Source organism: Triticum urartu, chromosome 5A, assembly GCF_056163025.1.
Source record: "Triticum urartu cultivar PI428250 chromosome 5A, HENAU_Tu73, whole genome shotgun sequence".
Taxonomy (NCBI): domain Eukaryota; kingdom Viridiplantae; phylum Streptophyta; class Magnoliopsida; order Poales; family Poaceae; genus Triticum; species Triticum urartu.
Genome location: NC_141877.1, coordinates 91,550,799 through 91,575,812, shown reverse-complemented (window position 1 = coordinate 91,575,812; position 25,014 = coordinate 91,550,799).

The window sequence follows — 25,014 nt, the reverse complement described above, 5'->3', positions numbered from 1 at the left end:
TGTGTGGGCGATGGCCATGGTGGGATAGACAAGGTTGCTTCTTTGTGGACCCTTTGTGGGCGGTTGCTTCTTCGTGGACCCTTCGTGGGTGGAGCCCTGTGTGGACTCGCGCAACCATTACCCTTTGTGGGTGGTTGCTTCTTCGTGGACCCTTCGTGGGTGGAGCCCTGTGTGGACTCGCGCAACCATTACCCTTTGTGGGTGGAGCACTGTGTGGACTCTCGCAACCGTTACCCTTTGTGGGTTGAAGTCTCCATCAACGTGGATGTAGGATAGCACCACCTATCCGAACCACGGGAAAAACATCCGTGTCTCATATTGCGTTTGAATTCTCCAAACCCTTCCCTTTACATTCTTGCAAGTTGCATGCTTTACTTTCCGCTGCCAATATACTCTTTGCATGCTTGCTTGAATTATGTGATGATTGCTTGACTTGTCCTAAAATAGCTAAAATCTGCCAAGAACTAAAATTGGGAAAAAGGTTAAGTTTTTATTTGGTCAAGTAGTCTAATCACCCCCTCTAGACATACTTTCGATCCTACAGTGGGGCCGAGAGGGATGAGGGGCACGTCGGGGGGATGAGGATCCCCTGACGCGAACAATCCTACCATTCTATCACGGACATGTGGGACCCATAAGCGTGGGTCCCACCTGTCAGCGAAGGAAAGGCAGGGCAAGGCAGTGATAGCCACGTCAGAGGATCCATGTCCACGTCGGGGGACGTCGTGCCGTGGGTTGGAGCGGCGTCGTGGGAATCGCGTGTGGGTGTGGCAGTGGTAGAAACAAGAAACGTGATGGTCACCGTGGTTCAACTTCCATGGACAAGCTGTCATGTCTGCTAACACATGTATATCAAAACTAGAGTGTTTATATTTCAAGCACGTGAACAAGTATTATTCTACTACTTTGGATCCATTGCAACGCACGGGCCAGCACATTGGTAGTAGTAGTGTCCATCTCTATCTCTAGAGGCCTTCCCTCGTTCATCCTTTTCTCTCACAAGATAAACTACTCATACAAATGCATCTTGATGTTCCATGGAACGCACAAGGATGTTTCCTTGGGGGTCTCTCCAGCGCGGCATGGCCGTAGTTGCAAGTTGACGCCCCTTGAGATGCCGATGTTGAGGGGCACTCGGATTTCCTCCAATGAGCAGGTAAGATGAGTTTGATCACGTAGTAAATGCATTCTAAAGACTACTTCCATGTCCATTTCCTAATTCTCCCCCTGCCCACTGTTTCACAGGTTAGGCTCGGTGCGAGTGGATATTGGCTTGCATATGTACAGGAGGGTACCAACATCAATTTGCACAACATTTACAACGGGTGAAACCGTTCCCGTAGAACCTTTGTCCAACATTGGGATCAGCCATGCAACGGGCCACCGCATGAATTGGTACGATGGAACCACGGTGAGATTGAATAAGATAGCACGAACCTTGCACATGGCAGTCAAAGGCGGACCATGCTGTCTGCGGCCGATTTGTTGCCGTACGGGTAGGGAGACGCTGTGCTCCTTTCTAACCGCATCTTCGCGGTGACAAACCAGGGGACTTATTTTGTATGGGACACATCCTACGATATACTCCCTCTCTCCCAGTTTATTTGTTTTGAATCTTTTCGTTTTATAAGTTTCAAATTCAAATTTAGAGCTCCCCATCACATGTTGATATTACAATGTCCATTAAATCGTTGCGTGCATGTATAGTAAAGAAACAAATCTCGAGTTTGGCACGAGTTCGTTCTGCGGGAGCACCACAAGCCCTGGTGCAGGCGTTACATTTCCCTCTCAGGGCCATCGGGACTGAGCTTCAGCGCCTTACTACACCTACCTTTGAGTCAATAACATGTGGACCCGATAGGTGACTGGTCCACATGTAATGCCCCCGTAAGCAGAGGAGCAGTGGGGCCAAGAGGGGTGAGCTGCAGGTCGGGGGACGTGTGGTTTCATGGGTTCGAGCAGCATCGTGGGAATCGCGGGTGACTGTGGTAGAAACTTGATGCTCGCCGCATTTTAGGTGGCCCACATGTCATGCACACAAAGGCAGAGGGGCGGTGCGGCCGAGAGGGGTGAGGCGCACGTCGGGGGGCGTGGTGCCATGGGTTGGAGAGGCGTCGTGGGACTCACGAGATGAAACGTGATGGTCGCCGTAGTTGAACTTCCATGGACAAGCTGTCATGTCTACAGACACATGCACTGCATACCGATCACTGGAAGGAGTAGCAGAGAAAGCTATATATGCGGATAAATAGTTCCTTATAGTCAAGTGGACCCACGCTACTACTCTGTTCCAAAGACATGCACACCATCGAAATAGTCCATCTATATCAATATACACCGAGAGGGAATAATTTTTTTACAAGAGAGGAAATAGTTCATCCATCCATAATGCCCTCTTGCTGGTGCATCCTTTTCTTCTTCTTCTTCTTCTTCTTGTTCTCATTCTCTGTGGGAGACGACTTCGCAACAAGCTCTTTGGACCTTGCAGCTATCTCGAAACTCACACGGGCATCGAGGGCAGCATATTTTATCCGCTCGTATGTCAAGGGATAATTCTCCCATCCAGACGACCTTAATGCCACCGTCTCGTCACCCTTATGAAGATTTGTACCGAGCACAAAATTTTCTACGTCGAATAGGGATGGTGTCTGTTTATCACAAACTTCTGCAGGAATTTTGATTCTGGTTTGTAGGTCAGCGATGCTATTCAAATCAAGGTTGTACAGCTCCAGCTTCTGTTTGTCCCCTTCGATGTCTGCCCCACAGAAGTATACGTCCTCCCGAGACAAGAAATCGTGAAGCTCACCTGGTATGGAGGGCGAGTGTATGATGTGGTACACCAAAACATCATCTTCGAGGCACAGCTGAAGGACGGCGGTGCGCTAGATCTTCCCAGGGGCACGCTCCGTGTACTCTGCGTCGAGACCGATGACCCCCGTCTCTACCTTTTCGAGGAAGTTGGATACATTGTTGATCCACTGCCGAATAACCCTTGGGTGGACGGTGACGGTGGCAACTATGCACATCGAGCCTTCGACGAGGACATGTTGGACGCTAAAAACCTGCATCTCAATCTCTATCGCCATTTGGAACCACTGGAACGGAGGGCTATGGTTTGGAGAATTAGGATTAGATGGCTAGTCTAACTGAAGTAGTAGATGATTATTTAAAGAGGTTAAAACAATGTGAACGCAGTGGGGTTTGGATGCAAATGAAGACGACGTGGAGGTGAAGAAGCCGAGGAGAATCGGTTCCTGATGGAGAAGTAAATGGGAGAAGTGGCGTGCAGGCAGTTGATTAGACGGCTAGGTAGACTAAACGAAAAGGCTATGCGGGTAGGCTAATGAGTCGTACCTGTTCGTGTACGTGCCCATCCTTCCTGATAGGTGGGACCTATGCAAACAGATAAAAAATGTGTCGTAGTTTTTTTTGAGCGCGTGAGTGGGAGACACAACATTCTCTGGTTAAGGAATACTCCCTCCATTTAGGTGAGTATAAGTCACCTTATGAAAATCAGGTTTTCCCAAAACCTTTAGGCGTGGAGCATTAACTTCCTGCTCGATCCCCTCCCAGCCTCGTTAGCCAGCGTTCTCTTCCTCTGCTGCCGTGTTCTACCTTTCCATTTTTCCTCTTCTCAAAATGTGGAACGATCTGCATGCCGTCCTTGATGCACCAGAACGACCACTGCATGCATCGCGCCAGAGCGTTGATTGGGCATGCATGAGAATTTGGTTCGCATTCATGCTATCACGGGAGACCTATTTACGCTATACAATACTGGAGTACCCATGTACCTACTACTACTAGTAGTAGTACAACTGTGGTACACTTGATGGTCAAAATACTATTCATCCGGTCCTCACGATGAAGTGACAACACCCCGCGCCTGACACTAGTCCAGGCGGCGTGTTCGGGTTACCAATGTCAGCCTCACCCTGTGCACAGTGCAGTCTGTCACCGCCGTTGTACAACACATTGGCGCCTCGCCTCGTCTCCCTCTCCGCTCCCATAGCACCACTCCATCTCACTGTGCCCCCGTGTACCGTCGCCTCACTCGCCTCCCCCAGTACCACTATTCCCTCGCTAGCCGCTCCAGCACCGACATCCTTCTCCCCTGTAAATCAATCCCCCTTCCAAACTCCACCATGGCCGAACGCGAACCGCGCAGCATCGATATGAGCCGCGATTGGAGCAATCTCCCCAATGACATCCTCGACCTCTGTTGTTCGTGTATGGATATGTTGAGAGCCCTACGGCTGGCTGCATGCTCGAGGGACATGCACACGACCATCGTCGAAGCGAGGCCTAAGATTTTCAAAACACCCTGCTTGTTGCTATCTGGTCTTGCGAGATTGGCTCACCATGATACGAAGGCGTGCATGATGCCCCTCGACAATCTGATCTCCATTAGCCGAAACTTCTTTGCAGGTATGTAGTGGGTCGCTGTACATCATTTCCCTCGACATCGATCTGATCACCATCGCCCGAAACTTCTTGGCAGGTATGTATTGGGTCGGCATGAACTCCCACTGGATGGCTGCCTTCGAAGAAGACGGTAAAAAGTTGGCGCTCGTGAACTTCCAGACCTCCCATGAGATTATCCTTCCTCCATTGGATTATATAGAGTATTACCATCACGGTCCAAGTCATCTAGATTACTACGTCAGTTGGACGGACCTTGTTTTGCAGAAGATTGTAATCTGCCAAGTGCCCACACAACATGAGAATTACGCAGATGCCTTGTTCGACCACGGACTCGCCTATATTTACGCCGGTGCCTTCTTTAGCTGGAGACAACTCGGCTCGCAGTGGATCATCGTCAAAGCTGATACACACTTCTGTGATGCTATTGAACACAATGGCATCATCTACGTGATCGACAAAGCATATGGCACCACGTATTGCTGGGACGACGCGTGTAAGCTGTTTCCTCTCATGTTAATGATGTCACCATGACACTGTTTGAACCTTTTGTGATGATTGGCATATCTCTGTTTGAGCAGAATTTGAGTAGAACTATGGCAATGTATTAGAGACGCCGTAAATCAGCTATATTTGGAATGAGTTAATTCATGCAATTGTGACCATGTCATTACAGCCAATTTGTACCCTGAATAATCAAACGGTTAGGAATATATGGATATTATCCTTATTTTACAGTAATCTATATACTACTACTAAATATGAGTGTGTATCAATGGCCATGTTAGTTTCCTCATTTTCATGAGGTAGAAACATGCACCACACTGTTGGTTTCATCTAACCATACATTAGGGAAGTAAATGTGCATATGGAGAACTCTATATTTGGAAGTAGTGAAATCCTGCAATGCTTACCATGTGTACATACCTATATTCGTCCTTCAGCAATCAATGGCTAGAATAATATCCTCACAAAATTTTTGCCCACAGAACACGACTATATAACAATGCATGGTCTGTTAGTTACCTTGAAGAATTTGTTTGTGAGGACAGAACATGATTACATAACATGCATGACATGGTAGTTTCCTGTGAAGAATCGATTGCGAGATAACATGAGTATTGTTGGGGAACGTAGTAATTTCAAAATTTTCCTACGCACACGCAAGATCATGGTGATGCATAGCAACGAGAGGGGAGAGTGTGATCTACATACCCTCATAGACCGACAACGGAAGCGTTATGACAACGCGGTTGATGTAGTCGTATGTCTTCACGGCCCGACCGATCAAGCACCGAAACTACGGCACCTCCGAGTTCTAGCACACGTTCAGCTCGATGACGATCCCCGGACTCCGATCCAGCAAAGTGTCAGGGAAGAGTTCCGTCAGCACGACGGCATGGTGACGATCTTGATATTCTACTGTCGCAGGGCTTCGCCTAAGCACCACTACAATATTATCGAGGACTATGGTGGAAGGGGGCACCGCACACGGCTAAGAGAACGATCTTAGAGATCAACTTGTGTGTCTAGGGGTGCCCCCTGCCCCCGTATATAAAGGAGCCAAGGGGGGGGTGCGGCCGGCCCTAGGAGGAGGCGCGCGGGAGGAGTCCTACTCCTACCGGGAGTAGGACTCCCCCCTTCCCTAGTTGGATTAGGACTTGGGGAAGAAGGAAGAGAGGGAAGAAAGGAAAGGGGGCACGCCGCCCCCCTCCTTGTCCAATTCGGACTTGGGGGGAGGGGCGCACGGCAGCCCCTAGGCCTCCTCTCCTCCTCCTCCACTAGGCCCATTAAGGCCCATTAGGTTACCGGCGGGTTCCGGTAACCTCCCGGTACTCTAGTAAAATGCCGATTTCACCCGGAACACTTCCGATGTCCAAACATAGGCTTCCAATATATCAATCTTTATGTCTCGACCATTTTGAGACTCCTCGTCATGTCCGTCATCACATCCGGGACTCCGAACAAACTTCGGTTCATCAAAATATATAAACTCATAATGAAACTGTCATCGTAACGTTAAGCGTGCGGACCCTACGGGTTCGAGAACAATGTAGACATGACCGAGACATGTCTCCGGTCAATAAACAATAGCGGAACCTGGATGCTCATATTGGCTCCCACATATTCTACGAAGATCTTTATCAGTCAGACCGCATAACAACATACTTTGTTCCCTTTGTCATCGGTATGTTACTTGCCCGAGATTCGATCGTCGGTATCTCAATACCTAGTTCAATCTCATTACCGGCAAGTCTCTTTACTCGTTTCGTAATACATCATCTCACAACTAACTCATTAGTTGCAATGCTTGCAAGGCTTATGTGATGTGCATTACCGAGAGGGCCCAGAGATACCTCTCCGACAATCGGAGTGACAAATCCTAATCTTGAAATACGCCAACCCAACATGTACCTTTGGAGACACCTGTAGAGCTCCTTTATAATCACCCTGTTACGTTGTGACGTTTGGTAGCACACAAAGTGTTCCTCCGGCAAACGGGAGTTGCATAATCTCATAGTCATAGGAACATGTATAAGTTATGAAGAAAGCAATAGCAACATACTAAACGATCGGGTGCTAAGCTAATGGAATGGGTCATGTCAATCACATCATTCTCCTAATGATGTGATCCTGTTAATCAAATGACAACACATGTCTATGGTTAGGAAACATAACCATCTTTGATTAATGAGCTAGTCAAGTAGAGGCACACTAATGACATTTAGTTTGTCTATGTATTCACACAAGTATTATGTTTACGGATAATACAATTCTAGCATGAATAATAAACATTTATCATGATATAAGGAAATAAAATAATAACTTTATTATTGCCTCTAGGGCATATTTCCTTCACTCTCCCACTAGCACTAGAGTTAATAATCTAGATTACACAATAATGATTCTAACACCCATGGAGCTTTGGTGCTGATCATGTTTTGCTCGTGGAAGAGGCTTAGTCAACGGGTCTGCTACATTCAGATCCATATGTATCTTGCAAATCTCTATGTCTCCCACCTGGACTAGATCCCGGATGGAATTGAAGCGTCTCTTGATGTGCTTGGTTCTGTTGTGAAATCTGGATTCCTTTGCCAAGGCAATTGCACCAGTATTTTCACAAAAGATTTTCATTGGACCCGATGCACTAGGTATGACACCTAGATCGGATATGAACTCCTTCATCCAGACTCCTTCGTTTGCTGCTTCCAAAGCAGCTATGTACTCCGCTTCACATGTAGATCCTACCACAACGCTTTGTTTAGAACTGCACCAACTGACAGCTCCACCGTTTAATGTAAACACGTATCCGGTTTGCGATTTAGAATAATCCGGATCAGTGTCAAAGCTTGCATCAACGTAACCATTTACGATGAGCTGTTTGTCACCTCCATATATGAGAAACATATCCTTAGTCCTTTTCAGGTATTTCAGGATGTTCTTGACCGCTGTCCAGTGATCCACTCCTGGATTACTTTGGTACCTCCCTGCTAGACTTATAGCAAGACACACATCAGGTCTGGTACACAGCATTGCATACATGATAGAGCCTATGGCTGAAGCATAGGGAACATCTTTCATTTTCTCTCTATCTTTTGCATTGGTCGGGCATTGAGTCTTACTCAATTTCACACCTTGTAACACAGGCAAGAATCCTTTCTTTGCTTGATCCATTTTGAACTTCTTCAAAACTTTGTCAAGGTATGTGCTTTGTGAAAGTCCAATTAAGCGTCTTGATCTATCTCTATAGATCTTAATGCCCAATATGTAAGCAACTTCACCGAGGTCTTTCATTGAAAAACTCTTATTCAAGTATCCATTTATGCTATCTAGAAATTCTATATCATTTTCGATTAGTAATATGTCATCTACATATAATATCAGAAATGCTACAGAGCTCCCACTCACTTTCTTGTAAATACAGGCTTCTCCAAAAGTCTATACAAAACCAAATGCTTTGATCACACTATCAAAGCGTTCATTCCAACTCCGAGAGGCTTGCACCAGTCCATAAATGGATCGTTGGAGCTTGCACACTTTGTTAGCTCCCTTTGGATCGACAAAACCTTCTGGCTGCATCATATACAACTCTTCTTCCAGAAATCCATTCAGGAATGCAGTCTTGACATCCATCTGCCAAATTTCATAATCATAAAATGCGGCAATTGCTAACATGATTCGGACAGACTTAAGCATCGCTACGGGTGAGAAGGTCTCATCATAGTCAATCCCTTGAACTTGTCGAAAACCTTTTGCGACAAGTCGAGCTTTGTAGACAGTAACATTACCGTCAGCATCAGTCTTCTTCTTGAAGATCCATTTATTCTCAATTGCTTGCCGATCATTGGGCAAGTCAACCAAAGTCCATACTTTGTTCTCATACATGGATCCCATCTCAGATTTCATGGCTTCATGCCATTTTGCGGAATCTGGGCTCACCATCGCTTCTCCATAATTCGTAGGTTCATCATGATCTAGTAGCATGACTTCCAGAACAGGATTACCGTACCACTCTGGTGCAGATCTTATTCTGGTTGATCTACGAGGTTTAGTAGTATCTTGTTCTGAAGTTTCATGATCATCATCATTAGCTTCCTCACTAATTGGTGTAGGTGTCACAGGTGATATACTACTTTCCAATAAGGGAGCAGGTATAGTTACCTCATAAAGTTCTACTTTCCTCCCACTCACTTCTTTCGAGAGAAACTCCTTCTCTAGAAAGTTTCCGAATTTAGCAACAAAAGTCTTGCCTTCGGATCTGTGATAGAAGGTGTATCCAATAGTTTCCTTTGGATATCCTATGAAGACACATTTTTCCGATTTGGGTTCGAGCTTATCAGGTTGAAGCTTTTTCACATAAGCATCGTAGCCCCAAACTTTCAGAAACGACAACTTTGGTTTCTTGCCAAACCACAGTTCATAAGGCGTCGTCTCAACGGATTTTGATGGTGCCCTATTTAACGTGAATGCGGCCGTCTCTAAAGCATAACCCCAAAATAATAGCGGTAAATCAGTAAGAGACATCATAGATCGCACCATATCAAGTAAAGTACGATTACGACGTTCGGACACACCATTACGCTGTGGTATTCTGGGTGGCGTGAGTTGCGAAACTATTCCGCATTGTTTCAAATGTACACCAAACTCGTAACTCAAATATTCTCCTCCACGATCAGATCGTAGGAATTTTATTTTCATGTTACGATGATTTTCAACTTCACTCTGAAATTCTTTGAACTTTTCAAATGTTTCAGACTTATGTTTCATTAAGTAGATATACCCATATCTGCTTAAGTCATCTGCTTAGGTGAGAAAATAACGATATCCGCCACGAGCCTCAACATTCATTGGACCACATACATCTGTATGTATGATTTCCAACAAATCTGTTGCTCTCTCCATAGTACCGGAGAACGGTGTTTTTGTCATCGTACCCATAAGGCACGGTTCGCAAGTACCAAGTGATTCATAATCAAGTGGTTCCAAAAGTCCATTAGTATGGAGTTTCTTCATGCGCTTTACACCGATATGACCTAAACGGCAGTGCCACAAATAAGTTGCACTATCATTATCAACTCTGCATCTTTTGGCTTCAACATTATGAATGTGTGTGTCACTACTATCGAGATTTAATAAGAATAGACCATTCTTCATGGGTGCATGACCATAAAAGATTTTACTCATATAAATAGAACAACCATTATTCTCTGATTTAAATGAATAACCGTCTCGCATCAAACAAGATCCAGATATAATGTTCATGCTCAACGCTGGCACCAAATAACAATTATTTAGGTCTAATACTAATCCCGAAGGTATATGTAGAGGTAGCATGCCGACCGCGATCACATCGACTTTGGAACCATTTCCCACGCGCATCGTCACCTCGTCCTTAGCCAATCTTCGCTTAATCCGTAGTCCCCGTTTCGAGTTGCAAATGTTAGCAACAGAACCAGTATCAAATACCCAGGTGCTACTGCGAGCATTAGTAAGGTACACATCAATAACATGTATATCACATATACCTTTGTTCACATTGCCATCCTTCTTATCCGCCAAATACTTGGGGCAGTTCCGCTTCTAGTGACCAGTCTGCTTGCAGTAGAAGCACTCAGTTTTAGGCTTAGGTCCAGATTTGGGTTTCTTCTCTTGAGCAGCAACTTGCTTGCTGTTCTTTTTGAAGTGCCCCTTCTTCTTCCCTTTGCCCGTTTTCTTGAAACTAGTGGTCTTGTTGACCATCAACACTTGATGCTCCTTCTTGATTTCTACCTCCGCAGCTTTCAGCATTGCGAAGAGCTCGGGAGTAGTCTTATTCATCCCTTGCATATTATAGTTCATCACGAAGCTCTTGTAGCTAGGTGGCAGTGATTGGATAATTCTGTCAATGCCGCAATCATCTGGAAGATTAACTCCCAATTGAATCAAGTGATTATTATACCCAAACATTTTGAGTATATGCTCACTGACAGAACTATTCTCCTCCATCTTGCAGCTATAGAACTTATTGGAGACTTCATATCTCTCAATCCGGGCATTTGCTTGAAATATTAACTTCAACTCCTGGAACATCTCATATGCTCCATGACGTACAAAACGTCGTTGAAGTCCCGATTCTAAGCCGTAAAGCATGGCACACTGAACTATCGAGTAGTCATCAGCTTTGCTCTGCCAGACGTTCATAACATCTGGTGTTGCTCCAGCAGCAGGCCTGGCACCCAGCGGTGCTTCCAGGATGTAATTCTTCTGTGCAGCAATGAGGATAATCCTCAAGTTACGGACCCAGTCCGTGTAATTACTACCATCATCTTTCAACTTTGTTTTCTCAAGGAACGCATTAAAATTCAACGGAACAACAGCATGGGCCATCTATCTACAATCAAACGTAAACAAGAAAGATACTATCAGGTACTAAGTTCATGATAAATTTAAGTTCAATTAATCATATTACTAAAGAACTCCCACTTAGATAGACATCCCTCTAATCCTCTAAGTGATCACGTGATCCAAATCAACTAAACCATGTACGATCATCACGTGAGATGGAGTAGTTTCATTGGTGAACATCACTATGTTGTTCATATCTACCATATGATTCACGCTCGACCTTTCGGTCTCCGTGTTCCGAGGCCATATCTGTATATGCTTGGCTCGTCAAGTATAACCTGAGTATTCCACGTGTGCAACTGTTTTGCACCCGTTGTATTTGAACGTAGAGCCTATCACACCCGATCATCACGTGGTGTCTCAGCACGAAGAACTTTAGCAACGGTGCATACTCAGGGAGAACACTTCTTGATAATTAGTGAGAGATCATCTTAAAATGCTACCGTCAATCAAAGCAAGATAAGATGTATAAAAGATAAACATCACATGCAATCAATATAAGTGATATGATATGGCCATCATTATCTTGTGCTTGTGATCTCCATCTTCAAAGCATCGTCATGATCACCATCGTCACCGGCGCGACACCTTGATCATCATCGTAGCATCGTTGTCGTCTTGCCAATCTTATGCTTCCATGACTATCACTACCGCTTAGTGATAAAGTAAAGCATTACAGCGCAATTGCATGGCATACAATAAAGCGACAACCATATGGCTCCTGCCAGTTGCTGATAACTCAGTTACAAAACATGATCATCTCATACAATAAAATTTAGCATCATGTCTTGACCATATCACATCACAACATACCCTGCAAAAACAAGTTAGACGTCCTCTACTTTGTTGTTGCAAGTTTTACGTGGCTGCTACGGGCTTAGCAAGAACCGTTCTTACCTACGCATCAAAACCACAACGATAGTTTGTCAAGTTGGTGCTGTTTTAAGCTTCGCAAGGACCGGGCGTAGCCACAATTGGTTCAACTAAAGTTGGAGAAACTGACACCTGCTAGCCACCTTTGTGCAAAGCACGTCGGGAGAACCGGTCTCACGTAAGCGTATGCGTAATGTCGGTCCGGGCCGCTTCGTCCAACAATACCGCTGAACCAAAGTATGACATGCTGGTAAGCAGTATGACTTATATCGCCCACAACTCACTTGTGTTCTACTCGTGCATATAACATCAACGCATAAAACCTAGGCTCTGATACCACTGTTGGGGAACGTAGTAATTTCAAAATTTTCCTACGCACACGCAAGATCATGGTGATGCATAGCAACGAGAGGGGAGAGTGTGATCTATGTACCCTCGTAGACCGACAGCGGAAGCATTATGACAACGCGGTTGATGTAGTCGTACGTCTTCACGGCCCGACCAATCAAGCACCGAAACTACGGCACCTCCGAGTTCTAGCACACGTTCAGCTCAATGATGATCCCCGGACTCTGATCCAGCAAAGTGTTGGGGAAGAGTTCCGTCAGCATGACGGCGTGGTGACGATCTTGATATTTTACTGTCGCAGGGCTTCGCCTAAGCACCACTACAATATTATCGAGGACTATGGTGGAAGGGGGCACCGCACACGGCTAAGAGAACGATCTTAGAGATCAACTTGTGTGTCTAGGGGTGCCCCCTGCCCCCGTATATAAAGGAGCCAAGGGGGGGTGGTGCGGCCGACCCTAGGAGGAGGCGCGCAGGAGGAGTCCTACTCCTACCGGGAGTAGGACTCCCTCCTTTCCCTAGTTGGATTAGGACTTGGGGAAGAAGGAAGAGAGGGAACAAAGGAAAGGGGGGGCGCCCCCCTCCTTGTCCAACTCGGACTTGGGGGGGGGGGAGGGGCGCGCGGCAGCCCCTAGGCCTCCTCTCCTCTTCCTCCACTAGGCCCATTAAGGCCCATTAGGTTACCGGGGGGTTCCGGTAACCTCCCGGTACTCCAGTAAAATGCAGATTTCACCCGGAGCACTTCCGATGTCCAAACATAGGCTTCCAATATATCAATCTTGATGTCTCGACCATTTCAAGACTCATCGTCATGTCTGTGATCACATCCGAGACTCTGAACAAACTTCGGTTCATCAAAATATATAAACTCATAATGAAACTGTCATCGTAACGTTAAGCGTGCGGACCCTACGGGTTCGAGAACAATGTAGACATGACCGAGACATGTCTCCAATCAATAACCAATAGCGGAACCTGGATGCTCATATTGGCTCCCACATATTCTACGAAGATCTTTATCGGTTAGACCGCATAACAACATACTTTGTTCCCTTTGTCATCGGTATGTTACTTGCCCAAGATTCAATCGTCGGTATCTCAATACCTAGTTCAATCTCGTTACCGAGAAGTCTCTTTACTCGTTTCGTAATACATCATCTCACAACTAACTCATTAGTTGCAATGCTTGCAAGGCTTATGTGATGTGCATTACCGAGAGGGCCCAGAGATACCTCTCCGACAATCAGAGTGACAAATCCTAATCTCGAAATACGCCAACCCAACATGTACCTTTGGAGACACCTGTAGAGCTCCTTTATAATCACCCAGTTACGTTGTGACATTTGGTAGCACACAAAGTGTTCCTCCGGCAAACGGGAGTTGCATAATCTCATAGTCATAGGAACATGTATAAGTTATGAAGAAAGCAATAGCAACATACTAAACAATCGGGTGCTAAGCTAATGGAATTGGTCATGTCAATCACATCATTCTCCTAATGATGTGATCCCGTTAATCAAATGACAACACATGTCTATGGTTAGGAAACATAACCATCTTTGATTAACGAGCTAGTCAAGTAGAGGCACACTAGTGACATTTAGTTTGTCTATGTATTCACACAAGTATTATGTTTCCGGATAATACAATTCTAGCATGAATAATAAACATTTATCATGATATAAGGAAATAAAATAATAACTTTATTATTGCCTCTAGGGCATATTTCCTTCAAGTATAACCATGCATGGCACTTCTATATTTTCGAACCCAGTATACATTTCCCTGTATTTTCTTCCCAGTTCCATCAGGGACATATCAATGCTGTTTCTTGCATTATCCTACTCATACTCTGAACAATGCTGATCTTACATTAACAATGTCTGTCCTTTTTGATATGATGTAGTGTCCCTACAGTTACTGTCCTTTGTAATCACACCACCTTTGCCAACAACAGGGAAGCACAACTGGTTCCTCGCTCGATCAGACGATGGCAAAAGACTGATGATCATTCGGACACATGAGCCAGAAAATTTATATTGCAAAAACCCCACTGTATACGAGCACCATGTAATACATGAGTATCCGGATACTGGCTGTTACGTCTACGAGTAGGATACCAGCTTGTCGGGGCCTTTAGGATTTTTTAGTTGGAGGCGGGTAAACAGCCTTGGTTCACACTCTCTGTTTCTCGGACTCAATTATCCGATTGACCAGGAGATCACCGTTGGCAAGGACCTTGATGGCAGAGAGGCTCTGTTTGCTATGGAAAACTGTGTCTACATGGCGAGCCCTAGGAGTTCGGGAGCAAACTCCCCTGATTGTCAACAATACAGCCTGCAGCCAAAAGAAGGTGAGAATGACAAAGGCATTCGGGTTAACTTTGATCCTTGGATGTCTCAATTACGACAGGCAGTGATGTGGTTCGAGACTTCAGGTTGATAGGTAATTGGGCTGTTGCATCGAAAGGGTGGAGTACTGCGTCTCCGGATCACTGGTCACTGAAGCGGGGCTGCAAATTATGATGGTGTTGGATCATCTCTTCGAATGACTTTGTTGTCTTTGCTGCTGGTTCTGGCTGGGTAGTTCTTTCTTTTGTTATGCATATTCCTTGTCATTTGGTCATCCTCGTCTATGTCACTCTTACTATGTAATAGTTTCTTCTGTTTAGAATGTCATTCTCGTCTGGATCACGAGAGTCTGAGCGCTGCAGATGGGTGCGTTTTGGTGGTGTAGCAAGACTTCTTATGAACTATCATGTCTTGCTGTTTATGTCAGTAGTAGTCACTAGTCAGTGTTTGAATGTTGTATATATCGTTGTTTCGAACTGTTTATTGTCTCAAACTACTGGTGGGCTAAATGAGGGCATCACCATTCTCCAGTGTTCTGAGTATATCTCCGTTTTTCAAGTTATATAGTTTGAGCTCAGTGTCTTTTCGATGATGTACACTTGTTTGGGCCAGTAAGGTGTCGATGAATATGGGCCGAGTAGTAACGCAATGCCAAACAGGTCAATTATGACTCTCAGGCCGGGCTCTCAAAAGATCCTGAAAAAAGGCCAGGCTCTCCAGAAAAGAATGAATAAGGACTCTTAGGCCGACATGGGGGCGCCACCAGTGTTTTCGTGCGTTTGCGCGCCGAGAGCATATTGGCACATGCTTGAAATTCATGCTACCTTTTCATCCGTAGTCTCCCGCCCCTCCCCCACCTCTGGAATCTCGATTCCTACTCCAGTTCCCCCAAATCCCCCTCCTGTACTCCCTGTACTCAAGCACACTATCATGTAGCCGGTCAACGCGGATCTCCGAGCCAGAGATCCTGAGGTCCGTCCTGCCTTCGGTCGTTGCGTGCTGTCGCTCAACAGTGGCATGGCGGTGCTTGACGACTAGTTTGCCGGCAAAGTGCTGATGGTAACCATCAACGGCGACCGGCCTCCCGTCTCACCGGATGACCTTGTCAAAGCTCTTGGCATTGCGCACAGCATCCAAATAAGTGACTTGCTCGTCCAAGTCTGTCCGCCACCGGCTGATTTCTTCGTCAGGTTCCGGACAAATTTCGACTGCAGTCATGTGTTCGAATCTTCCCGGCGTTTGTTCTGCGATGGCGCGCTGGTGAGCTTTGATCGGTGGCACCCAGGATGGGGCTCGGTGCCCTCTGAGCTTGAGTTTTTAACAAAGCTTACCTTCCACGACATGCCTCGACGTGCTTGGAACAGCGAGTCCATGAACGAGCTTATCAACGACCTTGGAGGTGAGCTCGTAACTATGTTTGTTCCTCCAGACAGCTGGGCTCTGACGGTTATGGCATGGATGAAGAAGCCGTCCACCATACCAAAGGTGATTCGTGTTGAGATACCGGTGCAGGAACCGGGGTTGTACTATTCGTCGCCACCAAGGCCGCCGCGGACCACGTTAGGGATGTACCTGTATCGAGTGTTCGTGCATGTCGAAGAAGTGGTAAATCCATCAATCGAAGTCCTGCCGCCGCCGCTGGTGCCAGGGTCCGTCGACAACGTCCATTACAGGAGTCAACGTCAGACTTTCCCCGTGTTGCTCGGAATGATGGATGGCACAGGGCCTAGTCCATCGCGCGGCGGAGGCCACTGCTTCTTTGGGAGAAGAGGCAGGGCTGGCTGCCTGGATGTGCTCTAATTTGAGGTAACAACTGGATCTTGTCAGAGACTAGTTAAATCCAAGCTATGGGTGTGAAGCACTGATATGCCAGTACATTTGATTGTGACCTGTTCTAATTTTGTACCTGAACTTTTTTTAGAAAGGGCTGTACGTCAACTTAATATGCTAGGAGAACTTATTGTGTTGTCTGTCTGTTTTCTTTGCACAACATTCAAGATATTTCCCCGTCATTGATAAAGACGCTGAACCGTTATGTATGACTTCGTTGGTTTCAACATAGCCCTTCCCGTAGCGATCCACCGCTTCCATCCTGATTGTGCCGCCTGCGTGAAATTTTTGTATGCAAGTTTAGTGTGCTATGATTTTCTATATGATTGTGTCAACTATATAAGTTTTTACTGAGCATCAGCAATGCATATGGCTTAAAGATGTATTTACGAGCATCGGCCGATGGGTCTCTCTCTCTATCTCTCTCTCTCTCTCTCACACACACACACACGCACACGCACAAGTGGGACCCGTTGAATTATTTATTTGCTCGTGACAGCTTTTAATTAGGTTCCACTGTAATCTAACTTTTTGCTTAAGTTATTAATTGAGCCCAGTGACTTCAAAAGGTTGTACAGAAGCCTTGTTTGGGCCTTTTCGGCGTCGCTGAATGTGGGCTGAGTAACCATGTTAGGTTGTACTGTACTACACAGGCCTTTTTTGCTATTTTTTAAAATAATACATTTTTATTTAATTTTCATAAATATTACGCTGGGTAATTTTTTTTCAAAAATAATACACCGTCGGCCCGCTGCAGGACGACTGGGCCTAGTCGGCCCACAGTAGGCCGATTGGATTCCAGTCGGCCTACAGCTAGCCGACTGGCCCCTGTCGGCCCACTGTGGACTGATTGGGTCATGTCGGCCCACTGTGGGCCGACTGGAGCTAATTGGCTCGCTGTGGGCCAATTGTTTTTGCAAAAGTGTTAATCATGTATTTAAAAAAATATGTGTATTGTGACCTCCTCCGCTCGTTGTGGGCCCACTATTGACTAAAAAATATGTTTTAAAAAGTGTTAATCATGTATTTAAAAATTGTTAAATGTGTGTATAAAAAATGTTCCTTATCTATACAAAATTTTTAAATGTGTGTATAAAAATAGCTTTTTTTTCAACATGAGCAATGCAACTGGGCCGACAGTTGTACACAATATCCGGGTCAACTTGTTATTCTCCGCCCCGCTGGACTGCAAACTTTCCTAGGAGGTATGCATTAGGCTTAACAAGAAAATGGACTATAAGAAATAATAAATGGGATTCAATTATAATAACTGGACAGTTACTATGCACCAAACACGTAATTAGTTTGAAAATATATTATTTTTAGAATTTGAAATTTTTAATTTCATTACTTGTTGCGCGCGCAATATTTCGTTGGATTTTAATGCAATACAACTTTATTTTGAAATTATATTTAACCTGACTAGAAATTTTAGATAAAAATATTTCGGATCCCATCAAAATGTGGGATTTTTTTTGAATTCTGTTTTGAGCGGTTGTTTGAAATTATTAATCTTGTACTAGCTAGAAGTTGGGCTGTACTTTTAACAAACTGTAAATGGGCTGTAGTAAATTCCATTAGAATTAAAAAATGGGCTGTACATTCTTACAAATCGCAAATGGGCTATATGTTCTCTGCCAAATCCGAGCTGTGGGCCTACTAAGTTGACGTGTACGAAGGGCTTTGTCAACTTAGCCAATATAAATGATTCTAGCTGTAGTGATTGTACGATGTCCATCCAACGGCCGTAGTGCTTCTTCAACCTCTGGTCTTCTTGCTCCAGCCGCCCAAAGCAGCGCCGGTCGTGTCGCGTGCTCCTGCCTCCCGTGGCCGGCTGTGATGCCGCGGAGGCCTCACCGCCCCGTACTACTCCCACCACTGGCCAGGTCATCCCTCTACTAACCCACACCCCCTGTTATTTTGCGGCGACGGCAGCCTCACACCGCAGCCGAACCAGTGAACCCTCGTACTCCTCTCCGCGCGGGCTTCCGCTGCTGCGTCTTCCCCGGCTCCGCGTCGTCCCCTTCCTAGGCCTCGCCGTCGTCCAGACCACCGCCCTGGTGCTCTCGGCGCGGCGTGGTCAACGTGGTCAACGACCGACTTCCATCGGAAGAGTACTGTACGTGGAGAGGCTGACAGCTGGGTCCACGACAGCTACAAGGAAGTGCCTCCTTATTACACGCAAAATAATTATTCCTCCACCTAACAGCGGGGACCCACCGGACAGGCCACCGTATTTCGCGAAAAAATGATTCGCCCCCTGACTGCTGGGACCCACGAGCTACATCTTCGCATGCAAGGAAGTGCGTCTGAAAGAAAACCGATTCACCCCCCTGACTGCTGGGACCCACCAGCCCCCCGACTGCTGGGACCCACCAGCTACACCTTCGCACGCAAGGAAGTGCGTCCGGGTAAAAAAACAAAACGATTCGCCCCCTGACTGCTGGGACCCACCAGGTACATCTTCGCAGGCAAGGAAGTGCCTGACAGTCGGGACCCACCTGGTCGAAGCGTACGTAGCGTTGTCATTCTGGTCGCGAACGTGTATGTACATACTGGTCGATGTAGAGGCACGCATGTGTCATAGCAGAGGCGCGCACGTGTCATAGTAGAGGCGCGCACGTAGCATGTACACGTACGTACAACGGCCAGGGTGCAAGAAAGAAAATACGGCCACGTATGTGTACATACGGGCGGGTCTCGAATGCCTACTCGCGCATACGTACGGCCAGGGCTCGTGTACATGGCTGGGTCGAAACGGAGAAACAACGTCATCGTCGTGTTCATGGGGAGGCAACGGAATGCGTCGTGTTCATGGGGAGGCAACGGAATGCGTCGTGTTCATCGGGAGGGCTTGGACGGAACAGGCGATGGAAACGAGGCCTGGCGTACCGCAGAACGGAGGAAACGGCCTTGTGTTCGACCGGCCACGTTCGAAACAGGATCCTGTTCATCGGGAGGGGTCTGGCGTACCACAAAACGGAGGAAACAGACCTCCTACGGTCGAAACGGGGGTCCTGTTGATCGGGAGGGGTGTGGCGTACTGCAAAACGTACGAAACGGACTTGTGTTGGAGCACTACGGTCGAAACGGGGGTCCTGTTCATCGGGAGGGGTGTGGCGTACCACAAAACGGGACTCCACGGGATACTGTTCATCTTCACCGTGGACCTCCTCCAGCCTTCACGGGCTCCTGTTCATCCAGCCTCCACGGGCTCCTATTCATCCAGCCTCCACCGCGCGCTACACCACCGGCTACCACCCCACCACCGTCTACTGTTCATCCAGCCCTCCACACCACGGGGTCCTGTTCAAGTACCCCTCCACGGGCACCCCTCCACCGTCTACTATTCATCCAGCCCTCCACACCACGGGGTCCTGTTCAACCACCCCTCCACCGTCTATTGTTCATCCAGCCCTCCACACCACGGGGTCCTGTTCATCCACCCCTCCACGGGCACCCCTCCAACGTCTACTGTTCATCCAGCCCTCCACCACACCACGGGGTCCTGTTCATCCAGAGGCAACACCACCGCTCACTGTCCATCCAAACCCCCCGGAACGCTCACTGTTCACCCCATCGATCGGCTTAGTTAGCAGCAGTAGCGAAGGAATCACTCGATCGGGTTCAGTTAACAGCCATCGATCAATCGCTCGGGTTCAGTAACGCGTAGCCTGCAGTGCAATCGCTCGGGTTCAGTTAGAGCCCAACGCCTCACTCAGGTTCAGTTAGAGCCAACGCCTCGCACACACGCGCGTACGTGTACGAGAGAAACTCGCATCGCTCGGCCCCCGACCTCCCACCGTAACCGGGAACTCCCCGAAATTTTCCTCCCCCTCGCTTCTACCATGGTTTTTTTCCGTCATGGATGGCCCAAAGAATGTCATGCAGCTGCGTCTCCGGCCCGCCCAGGACGAAAAGCCCATTTTCTGTCATGATTTTTTGTCATAGAAGTAGGATCCCACCACATCTATGATGATACCGGGTTTTGTCACAATTATCATCTTAGAAGTGTCATATGTATGATAGAAAAAATTTCATTCGGCCCAAAATGTCACGGATGTGTCTTTTTTTGTAGTGAAGATAGCGGCGGGTAAGGCATTCAATATGCAAAGCAAGCATGTGAAAGTAAATTACTTGTTACTTACCCGAGTCCGGAGTTCTCCAGGAGCATTCGCAGATTTGCCCCGCAGCATGTCGGATGCCGCACAGTTTTACCAGGCAGAGGAGGGAAGCTCGACGGAGAAGCTGTTCTGGTCTCAGTACACTGGGACCGAACACCCGATGCCTATGAGCGACCAGCTGAAGCAACTGGTCGAGCTGCATAAGGCGGCCGAACAGGCCATGAGGGGCCTTATAGTCCGGATGTGGCCTGGCGACGCCCTTCCCAACAGCTACTTTGTCCTAGTGAGGCGGCTTGTGGATGCCTGCCCACGGCTGGAAGTCATCAAGCGGTCCGTCTGCATCGAGGGTGCACGCCGGGCTTTTGCCCGTGCGAAGGTGCATTGGGCCAAGATGGACGCCGTGAAGCTGGTGAAGGAGGGGCCGCCGCAGGGCAAGGAGCATCGCCACCCCGAAATGTATTATGAGGGTGTCCTGAAGGGTGCCCGTCTTGTAGCGGACGAGTGTGCGAAAGATGTAATATTTGAATGAACTTGCTCGTGTGATCCTGTATTATGAAAACTTGTTCATATGCGCTATGCAATGCTTGTTTGAATTTAAAATATTACCTTCTGTTTGGCTGTTTATCAAATCTGAGAGATGGCTAGTCATCGGCTTCTTCCCCCATGCCACGAGTGCTGGGGTGTTCGGGATAAACCTGAGCACTCTTTTCCCCATTTTTGGGTCCTTCGAGGGAGGTGCTCAGCACAACGAACAAGGCAATCGGACTATAATGTGTTATCATTCTCACTTAGCCATAGAATTCTACAATTTTAAATTTCGGCGAAGCCCCTAGTATTCGGAAGGCCGAATTCGGGGCGCTATACACACCTTAAGCCGGACAAAGCCGACTCCTCGCTCTAAGCTGCATAAGTCTTTAGGGACTCGAAACCTCTTGAATAGTGACCGGTCTCTCGCCTTATCATGACAGTCAGTTTTAGCTTTCTCTACTGAGGTGCTTAGCCTAGCTCAACTGTGGCACAATTGCAGTAGTTCTCCCAGTGCTACCTTAGCCGATATAGCGGAACGTAAGGTACCAAAACATGGGAGCCGGGCAAACCCAACTATTGACCCAAGACATGATTCGGAGCTGATGCATATAATGCTATAAGTTCGGGGTGCCGCACTGTCGAAAGTGTTCGGACTTCTCACGCCGTAATAAGGGGTATACTTAAGCCCCTAGCGTATTTGCCATACCAGAGTGTATGGGTGCTGGATGTTATGAATAAACATATATATATATGTATAAGAAAAAGGAAGAATAAAGAATGCGATAATAGTCTAGTGCTATGCATTGTTTATTCAAAAAGGTGCATTAAAGCAAAATGATACAAGTAGTGCGATAAGCAAAAAGTAGGACTATTTGACATGTCCCCTCCAAGGGAAAATCAAGGAAAAATCGTAAACTAAAAATAAAACCGGACCGGGGCGATTTTTACCAGTTCGGTCGTCGGCGGCGACGGCGGCTTCCGGTGATGGCGAGGCGAGGCGTCGGCGCCAAAGGTTCGGGGCGGCGGCGGCATGGGCGAGCGGTGGCTTCGGCGGCGGGTGTGGGCGATGGGTGGAGCGGCGGCGGCGCGGCGTTGTCAGCGGGGCAGCGGCAGCAGCGGCGGCGGCTGCGGTAGCGGCGGTGCGGCTCGAGCGAGAGAGAGGGGCTGGGGGCGGCGGCTTAAATAGGAGGGGGGTGCGGCGGCCTGGGAGGAGGGGGCAGCCGGGGCGGGCACGGCTCGGACTCCGGCCGGAGTCCGGCTCGGCGACGGCGAAGTTAGGCGGCGTGGCGGCTGGGCTTCGGCCCAGTTTGGTTTGAAGTTTTCTTTAAACATTTTTTCCAGAGACGAAAAATAAGAAAAATCTAATATAAATATTTTTAAAAATTCCAGAAAAAATTCACACAATTCTCTCCTAATTAATTGGGCTAGGTGAACATTTTTCTGGACCTAAATGCCTAAAAATAAAATAAACTGTTTGCACTAATAACATAATTAAACACACAAATAAAATAAAATTAAATATATTTTTATTCAAAAATAAATTTCCAACATTTCTTTACTGTTTTTGAAGAAGTCATATTATCTTCTCTCTTTATTTTATTTATTTGAAATTAGTGGAAAAATGTTTTGAATAAAACTCTTTGATCCAATTGCCAATTTTGATAATTCAAAAATGGATTTTTGAAAAAACCTCCAACTCTCTCATTTGGTCCTTGAGTTGCTTAAGGTTTCTAGGATCAAAAATTCAAATAAAACAAATTTCAAAAATGCACAAATGATTAATGCATATGAATGATCTAAATAACATCCAAATTGAAAATTGGGATGTTACAAACCTACCCCCCTTAATATGAATCTCGCCCTTGAGATTCGGGTTGGCTAGCAACAAGGTGTGGGTGGTCCTTCTGGAGGTCTTCTTCTCATTCCGAGGTGGCTTCCTCCTCGGTATGGTGACTCCACTGAACCATGCAAAACTTGTTAACCTTGTTGCGAGTAACTCGGTTGGCAAACTCGAGAATCTTGACGGGTTTCTCCTCATAAGTCAGGTCACAATCCAACTGAGTTGCTTCCAGGGGCACTGTATCTCTCAGAGGAATGTCGGCCATCTCTGCATGGCACTTCTTCAACTGGGAAACGTGAAACACATCATGAACTCCTGACAAACCTTCGGGTAATTCCAACTTGTAGGCCACTTCACCCACACGTTCCAAGACTATCTATGGTCCCACACATCGTGGCACCAACTTTCCCTTGACTCCAAACCGTTTAACTCCTCGAAGAGGCGACACACGAAGATATGCTCTATCTCCGACTTCATAGGTTACCTCCTCGCGTTTAGTATCGGCATAACTCTTCTTTCTGGAGTGGGCTATCTTGAGTCTATGACGAATCTACTTGACCTTCTCTTTAGACTCTTTGATTAAATCTGGTCCGAACAATTGTCGGTCTCCAACTTCATCCCACATCAATGGTGTCCTACACCTCCTTCCATACAAAGCTTCAAAAGGGGCCATCTTCAAACTAGCTTGGTAGCTGTTGTTATACGAGAACTCTGCGTAAGGCAAATTATCATCCCAACTAGATCCATCATCTAGCGCACAAGCTCTCAACACGTCCTCCAGAATCTGATTGATTCTCTCGGTCTGCCCATCTGTCTACGGATGAAAGGCTGTACTGAACTGTAGCCTGGTACCCAAAGTTTGGTGTAACTGATTCCAAAAGTTCGAAGTAAAATGTGTTGCTCTATCTAATACTATGGTCCTCAGAACTCCATGCAAACATACGATCCTGGTCATATATATCTTGGCCAACTTAGCACTCGTATAAGTGGTCTTCACGGGGATAAAGTGAGCAACCTTGGTCAAGTGACCAACTACAACCCAAATGAAGTCATATCCTGAAGGAGTCCTGGGTAATCTGGTGATGAAATCCATGCCAAGCTTATCCCACTTCCATTCGGGTATCGGCAAGGGCTGAAGTAATCCCGCTGATTTTTGATGTTCTGCCTTAACTCTTTGACATATGTCACATATTGCTACATACTCAGCAATATCCTTCTTCATACCTGTCCACCAGAAATGTTACTTCAAATCCAGGTACATCTTGGTGTTGCCTGGGTGAATCGAGTAAGGCGAATCATGTGCCTCCTGAAGAATTAACTTCCTGATCTCTGGGTCATTGGGCACATACATGCGATCCTCAAACCATAAAGTTCCGTGTTCATCCTCATGAAAACCTTTGGCCTTTCCTTTACTCGTCTTTTCTTTTATCTCTGCAATTTCCTTATCAATCTTCTGAGCTTCTCGAATCTTTCCCTACAAGGTGGACTGAACTTCCAATGCTGCAAAGAAACCTCTCGGAACTATCTCCAAGCAAAGTTCTTGGAGATCATCGGCTAACTCCTGTGGTAATCCTCCGGTTATGAGAGTATTGACATAATTTTTGCAGCTCAAAGCGTCAGCCACAACATTGGCCTTTCCTAGATGATAATGCAGTTTCATGTCATAATCCTTCATGAGCTTCAACCATCTCCTGTACCTGAGGTTCAACTCCTTCTGCATGAAGATATACTTCAAACTCTTATGATCCGTGTAAACATCATAGAGATTTCTGATAAGAAAATGTCTCTAGGTCTTAAGCACATGCACTACGAC